The sequence below is a fragment of the Callorhinchus milii genome, unplaced genomic scaffold, assembly GCF_018977255.1.
Source record: "Callorhinchus milii isolate IMCB2004 unplaced genomic scaffold, IMCB_Cmil_1.0 Scaffold125, whole genome shotgun sequence".
Lineage (NCBI taxonomy): Eukaryota > Metazoa > Chordata > Chondrichthyes > Chimaeriformes > Callorhinchidae > Callorhinchus > Callorhinchus milii.
The window spans coordinates 79,920-98,542 of NW_024704866.1; positions in this window are offsets into that span (position 1 = coordinate 79,920).

Sequence of the window (18,623 nt, forward strand, 5' to 3'; positions counted from 1 at the left end):
AGCCTTTTGTCAAGTAACTGTTGGATGACAGTCTACCCATAGTGTATCAGTCTATAGAGATGTTTGACCATACTTCACCAAACTGGACAGTGGAGGTCGTCGAATAGGAGACGGAAGCTAAGGGACAGTTTAGATATCATTCACCACTGACGTTAGCCATGCCTGGGAATCAAATTCATGTCACCAGAATCATAGTGCAGTGTACGAACTACACGTATAACTGCTCCATCCCTTTTTGCCTTTACGGAGTTGTGTCACATTAGATGCCTTTTAATGTGAGAATTGTATATTTATTAGGATAAATAGATCTGGACACTCTCTCCTTTTAATGCCACAATTGATCTAGTACAGCATTTCCAAAAATGGTCCATCCTCTACAGTGACACGGGTCTTCTTCAGAAGAAAAAGAAACAGTCCACTCTCATTGATGTGCCCGTTAATTATGTTAATCTTCGTGCGCACTTTCAGGTGTTCAAACATGCCCTGTACTACGCTCATGATTGAGCCCTGTTTAGTGGTGACACCTACTTGACTGCCGTGACTATTTACATAAATCTGCTCCTGCAATGTATTAGACGTCAGCTCAGGAAGACTTTGGTCAACTTCGGCTATAATAAGTCACAAGAGAAAGTGCCATTAATCAAAGAACAGTCTTTATTTTTGGAGTGAGGGAAATTAAAGATATTTTACACGTGGGTAATCCAGAGGTTTTTTTTTATATCTTGGTGAAAATATTGATTTATGTAAATGACTTAACATTCCACTTTGCTAAGCATAATGATATATAATATTCATTAGTCTTTCCTGAATCTAATCTAATTAATAATATGTATGTGGTTGATACATATTTCTGAAACCCGGTTTGTGAATATGGTTGGCTGCCTTTTATAGCTTCCATTATCTTTCCCAACGATCTTTGTAACAATATATAGGTGCGATAAGGGACTAGCCTATGATCAAATTACCCAGAATCTGCCAGATTTTGCCAGATCTTAGAAGCTAAGAAAGATTAACCCTGGATAGTGCTTGGATAGGCAACCGCCATGCACAACAAGTTGTTACAAGCTGCAGGGCCTACATGGTAGACAAAAGAGGGCATTGCAGAAAAAATTGATGTTTTTACTGTCCACCTATGCTCCCACGTGTATGCTCCCTACCAGCAACCTGCACTAACGAGTGTGCTGAAGTATGGTCAGATGACCTACAAAACTCACGTGGCATGGGGAGGCAATCATCCAGCAGTGGATAGAGCAGGCTAATGACAATTTATACTACATTTTCCAGTTTAAAAAAAATAAAGTTAAGGTCTCACGCACACAATTAATTGGAAACGCAGAGCTGAGGGACATCATTTGACTCTACCTCTCTGGCCTCTCTCTCTATGGACTGTGAAAAAGAAGGGCCTTCATCTCAACGTCACCGATTATATGTTACTTAATTTTTTAAAGGAGCGCTATTGACGAATGCATTGAGAGTTGTGTTTGTTTGGTGGCTCTCTTTTAAAAAAAAACTGGTGAAAATTCAGAGTTTCATTGTTTGGTTCCACTTGTGGTCTAGAAATCCCTGCACGGTGTAAAATAATTACAAGTCTGCCTTTGTCAGCAGATGTGAGGATGAGGAAAAGTGATGTCTCTGCTCTTCTCCTCTGGGGAAGTCTGTGGTTCTTGGAGCGCAGAGCTGTGTGAGCACTGACTGACTGATCAGGAAGAATGTGTCCACAGCTGGTGGTCCCCAAAGCGTGCCACGCACTTGCAACAACGCTTGGTTATTTCAAATGAGCTCTCTATTATCCACAACATTTACAATTGGAGAACAATTCGAGTGTGGGTTTACTCTCCAACACACCGGTGTGCTGTACTTGTAACTAATTGACATGTTTTGTTAACGTGACAAACCTTACTAATTGGCTGTGTCGGGTGGTGGCGGGTTTAACGACACATTTATATTTACACGATCTTACCCAAACATCTCTATTATGGATAATATTGGTCGCGAAAGCCTACATGTTAAACTGAGTGCTCTATTCTTAGTGGAGTGCAACACATCTACTCTTTTTGTTTCCGTTAAGTATGCTGCTTTTATTGCATTACCATATGGTGCTGTAAATATTTATCCATCTTATGAATGGCCATATCAACAGATTTTTTTTAAAAAAGACAGTATTCATCTGACCTAGGCATTATATAATCTTTACCTAGAAAGACTCATACAGTATCTATCATGGCAGCTGCTGAGTGCATCATGAATTAAGTTCACAGAATGAAAGATAATTGCTTCTGTTGATAACTTTCTCTCTTGATAACTACATAACTAATGCCAACCACACCATGCCTTCAGGAACTCAAGATATGTCAACATTGTACATGAAACGCACCATTAAAGCACTTGTGTCAAACCATAATTAATTGTATTCGTTGGAAACTCTTTCTTGTAAGAAAGAAACATCAAAGTAAGGTTTTTGATTAAAACTTCACGTGATAGAAATATTGAGGACATAATTTTGAAGGTCTGATGCTTTTAATTAGTAACACACGTGTAAGTACGTGGATTCTCAATTATCAGATTTAAAAATACACACTGCTGTAAGGTATTCACCTGGGAAAAGTCACCCGCAATACGACAGTATTAACTTCGGTGGAAAAAAAGACTGAGGTATCAGACACAGGAGGACGCACCAGACGCATCGGGTTTCCTCATCCATGCGGCAGCCAGTTATCATCGTTTGCAACAGCTGAGACCTTGACAGAGAACAAACACAAGTGTCAGGTTAGATTTGCCTTACTTTGTCAAGATTCCCTGGCACGCTCTCGCGGGGAACATATGTTATACACACCTGTCTGTTACATCATTCAGTTCAGATTCAACCAATCGCGCGCTCATCATATCTGGTTGCGTGACAAATGTCAATGCTGTTAACAACAATTATCATGAGGTTTTGCATGCCATTGTTGGAAACCAATTATTTTTTGCATCTTGCTTATATGAAATCTATAGCCTAAAGGCTATTGTAAATAGTTTATAAATGACAAACGTCGAGTCTTAAAAATAGAATTTCCAAGATAAAAAATATTTTAAACTTTGCAGATGTAACAATGTCTACGTGCACGCGAATTCATGTTTATACGTACACGCACGGGAAAGTGAAATATTGTGAGTAGAGTGTAATTGACGTGTTTCATGGCCAACTAGATATTATGATTCGAGGTGTGTGAGCAGGGCTTTGTAACGGATGACACAGCCATGCGGTCTTTTGTGCCTTTCAGAGGCCACTGTTAGCCTCTGCACTGTGGAAGCAACGGGCCCATTTATCACGAAGCTATTAAAAGACTGCCTCCCAAGACAAATCACAAGTGTTTTGGGGTTTTACGCTTTACTTGCCATTAATGGTCTGGCAGCAGGCGGCAAGGCACTGAAAGCTGACCGCAATGTGACACCGCGGTGTTTGCTAAACAAATGTGCACCAAGACGTTTCCCAGCACTGGCCCTTAAGGTTATTGTTCACAAGCAAGACGTGTTTATGCAAAAAGTCTGAGCTTGCTGGGCCATGTTTTCGTGCCGTGTGCTTTTTCCGATTGACAAATACGAGTATCTAGGTCTCTGTAAAGGCTCTAAGGATGATTTTCACTTTTCTGGTCAACAGGTTTGTTTTCCTATACTCTATGTGTGCAGTCGCTCAACCCCCAGTTATCTTTGCATTCTAGAAGGATCGCACGTCATTTTGAAGTAGAAATAATTGACATTGTAGGCAAATCTTGTACGTGTTCTCTTTTTCTTAAAATAAAAATAGAAATGCGTAGTTGTTTTGCATTTGCCGTTTAAAGTTAACCAAGAAGGATGTTCTTCAATTCGTGTGCACCACTCCACACTCACTTCAACAATGCCTACTGCTTACCGCTTGCCATACCTTTTGTCCTGTGTGACAGCTTTGGCACATTGAAAGTAGAATAGAGGAATAAGATAAATAGTTTAATATAAGTGCTTATGACAAGGGAGATGCCTGGCTTCTTCTGGGAGACACAATCACACATCAACGGCTCCGCCTGTCAGATGAGCCACTGACCTTATGTAGTTTGGAAACGTTAGACTTGCATAAAATTGGTTTGTTTCAAATCGTTTCACAGAAAAGTCCGATGCCCTTGGGTAACTTTAAGGCGGCAGTTGTATGCTGCAATTGATGTTGGGCCTGTGTTTTGAAAACCCTCATCAATGATCAGGCTTGATGTGGTCGCTATTGAATGCCAATTCACGCTGAAGTGAAAGTCTTTTGGGCTGCACTGCATCTGCCCACCCACGATGCCGCACGAGCCCCGATTGTGGCAAAAAACAATTGGCGGGAAAGAAATCTACGAGTCACAGTGTTAAAGCGATTATGATATGCGGACAGTTAGGCGAATTGTGAATCCTGCTGCGGAGGAATTTCCAGTGCCTGCGTGCCTTGCTCAAGTTCAGTGTCATTTACAAAGTGCTTGCCTATCTGTGGGGATGTAAAATGACACAGAAGGGAGGACCAAGCGTTGGGTGTCAGAGGTCAAAGCTGTAATGGCAACAGAAACTCAACACCATAATGATATTTAGCCCCTTGTGTGAAAATACTTCGAGTATCACTGGGCATAGTCTCTGTACAGTGTCAACAAAAATTCTGACCTTGCTGCATTGTTTTTTTTTGTGTGGGGGGGAATATACAGTATGTTATACAATACACGAGGCATTTTTTCGCAATCATTCATTGTTCACAAATGTTTTGGTTTCGGAGTAACATTTTAAAATCTTGTGCTATAATCGTAAAATAGTCTACTGCTCGTCTACAACGCAGACTAGTTATAATCACGAGGTCATCAGATTACACTATGTAACACAATTTTGTTCCTGGGTAGTAAGTGTTATTTGTAATGGCTTATGCCTAAAAAGTATAGAAAATGGCATTTTATTCCCCACAAACGTTGCTTTTGTGACCAGGACAGTGATATTTGAAATGTACCATTTATTCAAATGAGAAAACGGGCGAATTTGTGTCTTTTCGTTCACATAAAGTAAAAAACAACAACATATTAATCAAAATTAGCATGTATTTATACTAAAGTAATACAAAAAATAAATTTCGATTTAAAGCTTTCGTGACTGCAGGGATTCATCTTCTTGGTTCTTTCGGTAAAGTCACGTAGAAGGAAAATAATAAAATAATAAAAATAAAACATAATAAAATAATTCTCACGACGTTTCGGCCACAACGCAAGCAGCCGTCTTCAGGTGGAGAACAGGTCTGTCGAGAAGGCCTTCTCGATAGACCTGTTATTTTATTATGTTTTATTTTTATTATTTTATTATTTTCATTCTACGTGACTTTATCGAAAGAACCAAGAAGATGAATACAACAATTACTACAAAAGATTTAGAAGTGAGTAGTTTTTTCAAGATTTACGATTATACTGTAACTCACTTTCACGAATCAGCCCCCAAATGTAGTCTCCCATCATGTTCTCGTTATCCTGTCCTTGGTAGCAGCGTTCAAAGTCCAGTATATCCTGGTGGAAGCGCTCGCCTTGCTCCCATGTTCTCCTTGAATTTATCAAGATGAGCATCCAGGATATGGACTTTGAGAGACATCCTACAGCCCATTGTGCCGTAGTTCTTCACCAGTCTCAACCAGCTCCACATAGTTTTCGACCTTGTGATTGCCCAGGAAGCCACGAACCACTGCGACAAAGCTGTTACAAGCCACTTTCTCCTTACTAGTGAGCTTCTTGGGGAATTCATTGCACTCCACGATCTTCTTTATCTGTGGTCTGAAGAAGTCACCGGCTTGACCTTTGCCTCAAACAGCTTAGGGAAGAAGTCTTGAAGGTACTCATATTCTTTGGGTCTTTCGGTAAAGCCACGTAGATAGAAAATTAATAAAAAAAATAACAATATCGTCACGTTTCGATCGCAACACAAGCAATCGTCATCACGTGAAATATATAGCGGGAGAGCTGCTGAGGCAGGAAAAAATATATGGTGGAGCGCTGCTAAGGCAGGGAGTTATAAAGGTTTGAGATTGGTGTAGCCCAACGGTCAGTGGGCGGGGCTAGAGATGAAATTTGCATGTAAATGTAAGATCGGAGAAATCTTGACAAACAAAGCTGTGGTGGTGGCGATTGTATTGTGAGAGAATAGCATGTCAATGTAAGAAATATGCTTGTAAATGTAAGCTCAGAGATAGCTCGGAAAGAACCATCGCGACATGGATGTGGAAAAGGATGGCAATCCGCCATTTACTAACACAGCTAACGGTGGCTGTATTAGTGAATGTAACTCAGAGAGTCGAAAATAACTGCTAACATACAGTAGGTAAGTAGGAAGGGAACAACACAGACAGTTATGACCTAAACTGGTTAATAACATCCTTCCAATGATTGCTCAGTTTATACCCATCTTCTCGGTTGAAATTGTGTCTGCGTTTCTATATCTGGATGGCTTCATGAACGAATTTTTGCTGATAGCCAGTGGGTTTGCAGAGTACCTTGGTCTTGGCAAAATCAATTTCGCGTGTGCCCACAGCGTTAAAATAATGATCAGCCACGGCTGAGGTTTTGGTCCTACCGTGTTTCAGATCTGCCTTATGTTCACAACCTGGTCCGAGACATGTCGCTTAGTTTCCCCAATGTAACTGCTGCTGCAGACACAGCTTAGTTTGTAGACATCAGGGTATTGCATGTCAGGGATCACATCCTTCACAGATGGGATCCTCCCCCTCCCCTCCCTCCCCCCTTGGATTGGCCGAGGTGTGCTAGCTCTGCGATCTTGCATTTACTTGCAAATTCCATTGCTAGCTCCACCCACTTGCCCTTGTGTTGTGCCCACCACAGGCGTATGTGGCCTCTGGTTGCGGTGGCTCTCTCACGACATTTCCTCCTGCCTCAACAGTCCTCCTGCTGTGTTGTTTCACCTGAATATGATGGCTTGTGTTGCTATCGAAACTTGTGATTTATTAGTTATTTTTCTATCTACATGACTTTACAGATAGAACCAAAGAGTATGAATTCCTGCAGTCACGAAAGCTTCAAATAAAGATTAGATGGGATCAAATCACGAATTTTATGTACTGTGTTGAATTGTACCTGGATCTTGTGTTTGCTCATGATTTTGAAGGTACTTGAAGGCTGTCGACTCCTTATTTACAGCTCTGACAAATTGTTTCATAAGGCCAAATTTGATGTGCAGTCGTGGCATCAGCACCTTCCTGGGTCCACCAGTGGCTCCCACTTGACGTTGTTCCTCCCCACAGAGAACCCTGTCCGCTGTGGCCAGTCCCGCCTGTGGTAGTGCGCCTTGGTGTCCCTGCTGTCCCAAAGGCAAAGACAGCAGAGGAACTTGGTAAAACTGCCTTGGAGACCCATTAGGAATGCCATCATTTTAAAGTCTCTGATGACCTCCCAGCCATACTCATCATACTTCAAGGCATCTAGCAAGGTCTTGATGCTGTTGTAATCCTCTTTTAGGTGCACCAAGTGAGCCAGGGGAAGAGACGGGTACTTGTTACCATTATGGAGCAGCACGGCTTTGAGGCTTTTTGATGAGCTGTCAATGAAGAGGTGCCACTCATTCTGGTCACAGCCGATTCCGATTGCGTCGAACAGACTGGTCACATTGTGGCAGAAGCAGAGCCCATCTTGATGGGTGAAGAAGCTGCTAAAAGGTTGGTGACGCTTCCTCTGATCTGCGACTTGCACACTTTCATCCAACAAGATCCACTGCTTGAGCCTAGACGTCAAAAGCTCGGCATTGGACTTGGTGAGACCAAGATCTCTGATCGTTGAGGTCTTTTTGGTGAGGGTAGTATGGGTTTCTCTCCTCAGCTCCAGCTCTGAAATTGTCATCTGGATCTACAACGTCTTCCTTGCTCTCTGACTTGCTGCTCTCTTCTAAAGACGGCTGCTCTCTTCTCTCCGGAGGAGTGGGTACGGGGAGCTTAAGTTGAATCAGCACTGAATCTATCTGGAATTTTTCTGGAAAATAGGTAAATTTCTAAATATCACTGTCCTGATCACAAAAGCAAAGTTTGTGGGGAATAATAGCCATTTTCTGTACTTTTGAGGCATAAGCAATGAGGAAATAACACTACCCAGGAACAAAAAAAATGTGTCACACGGTGTTATTTGTGCTTGCCGTCTGGAGAAAATCACCTACATACCATATTTTAGTTAGAAACCACATTCCACCAATCATTGCAATGCTTTAAACATACTTACTTTAAATTGTAAACATAAAGGTACAACCCAGCAAATTTTTTGCTTAGGTTATGGCTGGAAAAAGGGACTGCACTAGAGGAAGCTCTATATAGCCTCACTAGAGAGAATTGGGCCTACTCTTCCACGCTGACCAGTTGTACACCAGACACGACCAGCTGATCGACTAACTATGTGAGGGGTAGGCAACCTGCGGCTCCGCAGCCGCATGCGGCTCTTTAAGGACCGCTTCGTGACGTAATGTATGCATGCATTCACATGCATTGCGGCTCTTGAAATATAGATTTTTGTACCAAAATCGAAAAAAATGGCTCTTCTTGCTATTTTGGTAGCCCAACCTTGAACTGGTTGGGTGAACAGAGGTGTGGGGATTTAAGAAACGTTCCCATTGTTTCAACTGTCATACCAGGAGAACAAACTGGCAACCTCTGGCATTGCAATTCGAGTGTGCCAATCGTTATTCCATAGCAGTATCCCCTGCATACTGTAATGTAAATAATAGATATTTTTCTGAAAATCAAGTACAGTACCCTTTTGATTACTCCCTCACTGCACAATGAAGAGTGGAATAGTTCCATTGGCTGGGAAATCCCAAGCCTCGTTACTACGAGGTAGAGGATGTGGTATGGCTCATGGCTAAGATTAATCTGGAGTATGTTTTGGCTCTGTACAAATGGGCACGAGACATGCTGTTAACAAATAGTCTGCAGAGTTCAATGTTAAATTAGGCAATATTTGTAAAGACTGCATAAGCTGTACAACAGTCTGGTTAAAATCTAAGATAATTTTTCATTAGTCATCTACATACTTCAAATGTAGCAATTTCACAGACATGAATTGAAAACAGGAAATGAATTTTGAATAGCTTTCAACAAGTCAATAAAAATGCCTATGAATTTTATTTCAAGCAGTGCGGTTTGTTTTCTTGTATTTAATGGAACAATGTACAGCCCTTTGTCAAGCTACTGCTGGATTAAAGATGATCTATGCCATCTCAGCCATCGGAGTTGTTTGACCATACTTCACCATGCTGGTGAGTGTAGGTTGATAAAGGGGGTTGGAGGACTAGTTCAGATATAACTGATGTTAACTATGGCTGGGAATCAATATCAGGTTATCAGGCTCATATCTTCGTGCATTTCACCACTACAATTTAATATACATGTATTTGATGTAACAGAGGCCACACAATGCATTTTAAATGTGTGTGCTTCGAGGATGAATTCTCTCCAATCATTCCAGTGATTTTCGTTCCTCAGCTGAACAATCCATATTGTTTTCCATATGTGCATCTATGAATCAAACTCACCTAAAGTTACGAGACGAGAACACCATAACCTCTGAATGCATCTGAGATGTTTAAATGTCCTTATGATGTGTTATTTTTCGACAATTTAATTCCATAACCAATGCTTTTGTCAAGTGATGTACCATAGATGGGTTTCTGTCAGGGCAGACCACCCACAGTTTTGCAGAAAATTATAAAAATTAAAATTTGGAGGGATGAATGGTTCTGAAATCTTATTTTATTGCTTTATCTTAGTCCAACCCAATGCCTTGGCAAGGAAACACATAACATATAATTATTTTTACATTAAATGGTTGAAGAGAAATACTGCGTACATACTCTTTGGTTCTTCCGGTAAAGTCACGTAGATAGAGAACTAATAGATCACGACGTTTTGATCGCAACACAAGCGACCGTCTTCAGGTGAGTGAGAGAAAGCTGCTGAAAACAAGGTCTTATATAGGCCGGAGATGGGTGCAGCCTCAGGGTAAGGGCAAGAGATGGTCTCCCTGAGGCCGTGGAAGTGGCTATTGTACTGCGTACAGTTAAATAATAAACTGACACGAGGACAATAAAGCATGTGGTAGTTGAAACATGTAAACAATTGTGGCACAATCATTAAATTAACTTTATATATTAGACTTCAATATGTTTTTTTCATAAAGCTGCCTTGTAATAGGCCTTTATCTTCTGAGATGTCTGAAACTTATTCGGTCTGATTCTGATTAATATTTAGATTTGGGAGCACCTGGGAATAGCAGGTATTTTAGGCTTGGGCCGTGAGGTGGTCAGGAGGTCATGGTGCATTAATGGATCCAAAAATATCTTTGTGCAGAGATTCTAATGAAACCCCCTTTTATGGTACTATGGTTTCTCCCCACATACCACTCTTTAATAGATTTATTCAACACCTTTTGGAAGTAATGAGAAAGCCGATTACAACAGCAAAATGGGTGCAGGCTGAAAACAGATCGATTTCACAATACACGCATATTTTCACAAACAGCAGGAATACCAATCTCCCTTCATGTTCGGCATGCATGTCATGTTACCACCACATTGCATATATGATACTCTCAGTCTTGCCCAAGCTACCAGCTCAACAAAGTCATATGTGTGGCAGTTATTATTGTTTAGACCACCAGCCTGCACGCATTCCTATTGTGATGGGGTTTCTATTCATTTAAATACATTTTAAATATGAATGATCGTTGCCTTTAGACTAGTGCTCATGATGGTTCCTATGGTGTAATGGTAAGCCCTCTCCATATGGGCTCGCAGAGCCACTGATTAGTCCAAATGGGAGGCAACCAATCTGCATTTGTCTCATTGTTTTCCTGTTGCCTGTTGGGGTGGCCACTCACACATTCAACTCTGTTGAGCTTAGACAAGGCTGAGTACATTGCACATGCGATACGGTGGTAACAAGGCATTCATGGAAGTTTAGACTTCTTTCTGTTTTTGAACACATTTGTGTGTTATTAAATATAATTTACAGAATTGAACAAACATCCCAAAAGAAGACCATCCTGAAAATTAATGTTGAGACTATTATTATGCTTTTCTGGTTAAAAAGGGCATTGTTACATTTGTTATATCTTTGTTTCCTGAAAATCAGAAGACGAGAACAAATCAATACATGGATAAATGTAGTGTTTGAAGCCTCAGAAAACCAAGCAATACAATAATGTCCACGACAAGTTAAACTTCAACAACGTTTTTGTCAGCAATGACAATGATGTACAACTCTGTGATCTTCTTGGTTCTTTCGGTAAAGTAACGTAGAAGGGAAATAATAAAATAATAAAAATAAAACATAATAAAATACAATTCTCACGACGTTTCGGCCACAACGCAAGCAACTCTGTGATGTTAAGATCTATTGCAGTGACATTCATCACGGTTTCTGCCCAGGTGTGTCCAACTCCACCTCTACAGGATTCTCATACCACCCCTGAGCATGTCTTCACAGCAGCCACCTCTCCTCATACTCTAACCCAATGCCCCTCTCTCTCCCTTCCTCAGAGCTTGCCAGGCACTTGGTGAGCTTTCCAGGACACTTCCAAGTTTCCCTCTGAGATATCCTCCTCACATCTCAAATCCCCCTCCACCCCCTCCCGTGCATCCCTGTTCCAGCAGCATGCCTTCCCACAAACAATGTAAGTGTATCCATGGAAAGGTTATTTGACATAATAAATAAATCCACTAACCTTATGCCCTCTTACTATCAAACAACCATTTTTTATCCCCAAACATTTATGTCTTTATCGCGTTAATGAATAACCATTCTGCATCAAAATATATGGCCCAAGTTCCTCACCAGCAAGTCCGACACTTTTGCAATTACAACAGAGACCTCCATATTTGTTACAATAATCCACCTATTCAAAAGCCTCGTGATCAGTTGCTTCCTTACTCACAACTCAACGTCTGAGCCTGAAGGACATTATAAGAAGACATTAAAGGTCAAATTAAAGGGTACAGACCTTTCAATTGCTTGCGTGTGCCACTGCTGGAGGAAGCACCTCTACTAGATCATGTGACCTCCTTTGCCAGTACCAAAATATGAGAATAGGTTTTCCCCTTTTTTCTGGCAACAAAACACCAAACTGAAACCTTTTACAAGGAATCGTGTCTGCATTAACCACAATACTTGTGGTCAGAATGCAAACAAAAAACATACTGTGATAATATATGGCGTACGCCTTTTGGCGTCCTCTGGTCTAACACCGTTTGAGATTAGGCTCAAAAGAAAGCTGTCTCTGGTGTGGACCAATCCGTTTCAAAGACAATGCATATATTATCAGAGTATGTTTTTTGTTTGCATTCTGACCACAAATATTGTGGTTAATGCAGACATGATTCCTTGGAAAATGTTTCAGTTTGGTGTTTTAACATCTTAACACCTGTTTTGTTGCCAGATAAAAGAGGAAACACTATTCTCACCTTTACTAGAGTTCAGTGTGTTCACCTTAAACTGTTGCAACGAGTTAACTTATACATTTAAGTGTTAACACTCTCGCTGGCTTCTTCATGAAATATAATTAACCTTTTTAATCCACCTGTTATTTTGTGACTAAGTTAAATGAAGGAGCAATCTCATCGCTTAAATTAGCCCGTGTTATGGTCAGTTTGCGACAGAAAACATGTTAAGGGCAGCAACCCAATACCAAATGCTCCCAGTCTAATACCTCTCTTTAATGAGGCAGACAACTTGAATCAATTAAAGTCGGCATGAGTTGACCCAATTTCTCCCTAAACTCAAGTTGAGGGACAACTCGAGTGGGAATAAAATGTGGCATATTTATGATTTGCTGAACTCATCACGTGACATTCACTACCCTGGATGTAAAATTAAATGTTCCTATCTACACCATATTTGAGTTACGTATTTATGCTCAGCCAGAATTCTGGTGACTCCATGAAAGCAAACATAGCCCTGAGAATTTGGGCTGCAGCCAAAATTGGCAGCCCGCGTGAGTTGACTAAAAAATATGGAAATGTGTTGCCGGGACGGCAATGCAAGTTCGTACTCAAGTGGCTCTAATTTGGATGGGAAAAGGGACAATTAAAATAAATGTACTGACAAGTTATTTATTATTTCCATAGGTGAATTAACTATAATGTTGCAAGTTGGCATTCTGTCTGATATTATGCCATGCAAATGTTACACCCATGCTTGACATTAACTTTCTGGCAAGTGATACAGTTTAGCAACTCAGTATTTCCAGACATTGCAAGCAAATTATCGCCACTTACATCTTAGTTTGGATTTTAGAATATGCACCATTTCTCCAGTTCCCTCGCCTTTGGCTATTGTCTCAAAGTCACTTACTGACAGCCGAGTGTGTTTCATGATACTTGCCTGTGAACCTCATGGTAACAGCCTGCTGGGATATTGTGCCATAAGTGTGGAGCATAAAGCAGCTGGTTCACAGGAACAGTTAGCAAAATGGACACTTACAATCCCAAGAGACTCGAAATATGTAATGCTACAGGCTGCTGAATTCTAATGCAGAAACACAATGCTGGTAGAAAATGTGCTAATCTTGGACAGTCTTAGAGAAGACTTAATGTGCACGCACAGAGCTAAAGCTGCGCCTATTAAGCTACCTCTAGGTAAGCCGTAATTCCACGTGACATGAACAAATGCCAATAAATACAAGGTCAATGGAGTTTGGAAGCTCACTTTTATGGCCATTTCTTTTTAAGTGTGGCAAAGTTAAGGTGACTGCTGTGAGCAAGTAAGCATCTACAGCAATGTACTTAATCACCGGTAGGTCACTTACAGTGGCAGTGCACATTGCCTCTTGACATCACAATATGTGCATAGGGCAATTTCAGCTCTGTTGGCGCACAAAGGGGACCTTGTGGCCAACATTAAACACCATAGCCAGGGGAGCTCTAGGAGTGCCGTAAGAGTGAATATGATTCTCTGATGAGTTCCGTTAATTTAGCTACAACGCAAACTGCAACAGATTAGTATTGTGGGGAATAATGTCATGGGACCTTATAACATTTTACATGCTTTTGAATGCTGGAGCAACCTCAATACAACATGGTATTTGCAAAGCAATTAGTAACCATACCTATGCTGGTTAAATAAAGAAAGTATGGCAGTTGTATAGTCAATAAGCATGTCAGCCAACGTACCACCAGTAAAATCGATGATCATCCGGAATAAAATAAAATAATAATAAATAATGTACAACCATTTCTCAATCTACTGCTGGATGAAGGCCTCCCAACACCGTGTCAGTAACAGGGGTTGTTTAACTAATGTTGGCTAGTGTGGACTGGTGAAGGACAAGGCCCAGGACTCATTCAGATATCACTCACCACTGATGTTAGCCATCGCCAGGAATTACATTCAGGTCACCAGGTTCATAGTCCGGTGTGATAACTACTGCACCACAACAATGCCATTTATGCAATGTAATTTCGGCAATTTTAAATGTTGCCATGTTTATATTCAGTAATTTAGTAAGCATTGATTTTTTTTTATGATTCAGAGAATAGTAAATAAGGTGTTTGTTTTTCAGTTTAAAATACCCATATATTTTATGTAAATGTACACTAAAAAGGAAATATATAGCAAGACACAGTCTTTATTTCGAATATTAGAAGCTCTACTTTGGTCTCTAGCCACACACGTTATTTTTGAATGTGACCCACCTAGTCTCTCGCAACAGGGCTCACACGCAGTGGGTAATCTGACGTGGGAAAATTGTCTTCAACTCAGCTTGAAATCACTCCCCAGATTGTGCAGTATAATAATATAAAAAAAACTACCAGGAGATTAAACAGAGCTTCCTGTTTCTCAGTCATGCCAATAGAGACAAGAATGTTTCATCCAAACTCGACTCTTACACGAGTCTCAGCACATTTAAAACATACAGATCAATAATAACATTACTTTCTGAGTACAGTTCCAAGCTCGAACTGAAGTTGTCTGAGATAATGCACAGACGCAGATACAATGTGTAAGCATGAGGTTATTGAACAGGCTCACTATTACAGCATTCCTTCCCATGCAAGAGGTTCGTTGAACACTGTCAATGTCACTTGCACTAACCAAAGTTTATATTGGCTGTGGGAGAGATTGTTTTCCTTTGGCCTCAGCTCAGTCTTCCGCTTTTCTTGCGGGATGAGGGCATATGACGAAGGTGGATTCCTTAAGCAAAGCTGACGGAATCAATATTTCATCCACGCAAAGAAACGTGATTGTGTTGAATTTTTTGTGTGTCTGCACACGGTATATTGACTTGTATGCAACCCACTCTTTTCCTGGGATAATAGTCAACCGGCAAGGCACAGTGTTTATGGCTCAAGCCATGGCTCCTGGTATTTACATTTTAATGGAACGTGCTAAATGCTCTTGTAGTCGGATATGGTGTCTTTATATTGTATAACATCGTGTTGCCGTTGGTTAGTAAGTTTTAGAGCATAACAAAAAATTGTCAACAATAAAGTCACAATCTTGCAAACCAAATATACAATCTATTTTCGGTCAAATATATAAAAAAAAGTATTTGATTAATACAGTAAGGAACAATTATAATTCTTGTTTTGCAACTTGCAGAACATTATTTACTTTAATTTATTTATTTTATATATGTATTAGTTCAGATGTTTTACGTGTATTTGTAATCATAAAATACTGATTATACTTAATTATTGTAACATATGCTATTAATGCAGCTATGTATTCAAATCCTGAACTGTATTTCATGCTATACTATAAAAAGTAATTACTAGCATTAAACAACATTACACTTTAACAAATAAAAGCAAAGTACCGTATTTATATTTAAATGAGACATATGACAAGAGTTATTTTGCTACTATACACCTTTTCTAAAAACATGCAACCGAAACATATTCCTGTATGTTTATCTATAATAAATATTTTATTTTATCAAAGACAAGTCCTTTGTATGAAGTTATAGCACCGTGCAATTCGTTTAATGCTTTGCATTACCATATCTACATTAGAATTGACATAAACATAGTGCCAGAATGGTGTAATATACGCTATATGGGTGATTAGAGAAATCAATACTGGTTTCATTTATCAATTTCATGGATTTTGTACAACTCAATATATCATAAAATCTGCACAAAAATGCCGGTGCATCTTACTTTGAACTAGTTTATAGCAATCTTATAATGCTCACGATTGGAATATATAATGTAACCAATGCTAACTTGTTTTGTGATTTGATATCAAATGACGAACACCATGGATGTATTATTCCTGCGTATGTTTTTGCGGTTGTGCTATACAACTCTCTCCAATGAGTTTTTGGGTTGTACCGCGGGTTCAGTGTGATGTCAAACTGGGTTCAGTTTATAAAGAAGCTCCCAGCACATGGAGCAAAACGTTGGACATCATGCTGAACACAATGCGGGGAGAACAGGAAAACACATCTGAGGACTATGGCTGTAATTCGTCTCATCCGTTGAGTAAAAACTAAGTGTTCAATGCAAAGGGTTTATAATCCCAAAGCATGGTTCATATGTGAGTGTGTATGAAGCAAGCAAATGAAATGAGACCGGTGTCTATATGTGTTGTTGATACCAGAGGCTTATGCTGAGATTAAATGGTAGAGGGCACACAGGGTCACAGAAGCTTCATGCGGGAGGTACACGGGGGAAGAGAGGCCTGTGCAAGTGGGATATAAAAGTTAATCTCATGGGACGTGGGGTGGGGAGGAGAGTACAGACACCAACAGGTCAGAAACAATTATTTTTCTGCCTGACCAAGTTGCTAGGGACGATGAGCGAGTCGGGGATGGATGGTGGGGGGTGGGAGAATGCGACTAGTTAGAAGGCAGCGAGCGGTTGCTTTATGATGAAGCGAGAGGAGGGTCTGCATTGCAAAATCAACATGCTTCACCACCTAAGCATAAGAGCATGGGCTTGCACGTTTTACCCTGCGAGATGATATCTGTGATTGATTTAAAATTTTATTAAACACACACCACACTGGGTGTCAACGGCAATGTGCTGTGCACTAAACCCAAATTGTATGCATTCCACGTACAATGTCTGAAGCAACTGTATATGCATGGACGGCTGTCGATGGAGCACATCCTGCCCCAAGGATGAGTAACACACAATGCACGTGCACTGGTTTTATATCTCTCACTTTGTTCCTTTTTTATAATTGAACCTACGTTGTATAAAGAAGACAACGCTACATTATTTAACACTTTCTGATAGCTGTTGAATTTACATGTTTCATATTTTGTGTACAAAAATATTTTTACGTAATCACTTTACATTTTTGTATGTTTTATTTCATTCAAAAATAATACTATTTTTACTTAGGAAAGCCTCAATGAGTTTGAAGATATTTTCGTAAGGGTGCTGCGTGGGGATGCCTGGCCAACTCCATGAATGAGTGAGTGTTTTGGTTATTGTGGGACCAGGAGAAAACCAGCACACAGAGAAGGTAACACTCAAAGCTCTGCACATACAGATTTATACGTGAATTGCTATACCGCAATTTCTTGGACACCTTTCTTTGAGAACCCACGTACAAAATCTCTAGTTTTAGAATATCATCTATGCATAAGAAATACAAACAAAATATAGCTTAAGAGACTGTTGGGGCAAGCATAATATACATACATTAACATACATGTTTGTTATCTACACATTTACTCTTATTGATTTTGTTGAGAGTTTACCCCGCTTTTGGGAAGAATGATGGCCGTTATAAAAAAAATCGGAAAAATTATTGATTGTATTTGTTTGCTTATATTATGTGGTTCAGATCAACACCCATGGGGTCAATGAATGCAAATTTTGACGGGGACCTGGTTACACAATAGAAACCTGGTTACAGCAGAAAATAAACCTCATAAAACAATTGTACATGATCAAGTTCCGAATAGCATTGGTACCATCAACATGGTACGGTAGAACTAGAACCCCTCTTAACGACGGTGATTGGTTCCACGAAACCCGTCGTTAAGTGAGTATTTGGTCGTTGAACGAGTATAGAGATACATGTTGAAGGCTTAATTCGTTCCCATAGCATCGAAAGTACTTATGATATTTAAACAATGAATATTAATACATAAAGATACTGACAATATTATAAACACATAATTAAAAAACATGGTTAATCAATACATTAATTAATATTTACTGTACCTACAAAAGCCCGTTGTTAACAGGGAATTATCGGTAAGCGAACACATTGAGCTCTAGGGAGGCCTGTCGTGAAGCGATTAGTCATTAACGGGTGGTCGGTAAGAGGGGTTCTACTGTAGAATCAGCATCAAACAATATAACAAAGCTCGTAGAACGCATCATATACGGAAAATGTTGGGTGTAAAACAGCACCCGGGTCAGTAAAATCGTCAACAACAAAAACTATATAACGTAAAGTCTGCAAAGCAGAGTGATCAATTTCAGGTACACATGAGAGGACATATGAGCTCCAAAAGTGATTTAAAGTAGAACAGGAATGGTAAGTGTTTGATCCAAAATGTTCTTTGGGTTATTCCAGAGATTAGGGGTTGCCACACGGAAGGAATTTAAACCAACTTTGGTACTCGCTTGAATTATGCAATTTATACTTCATATGCTGCCAATGC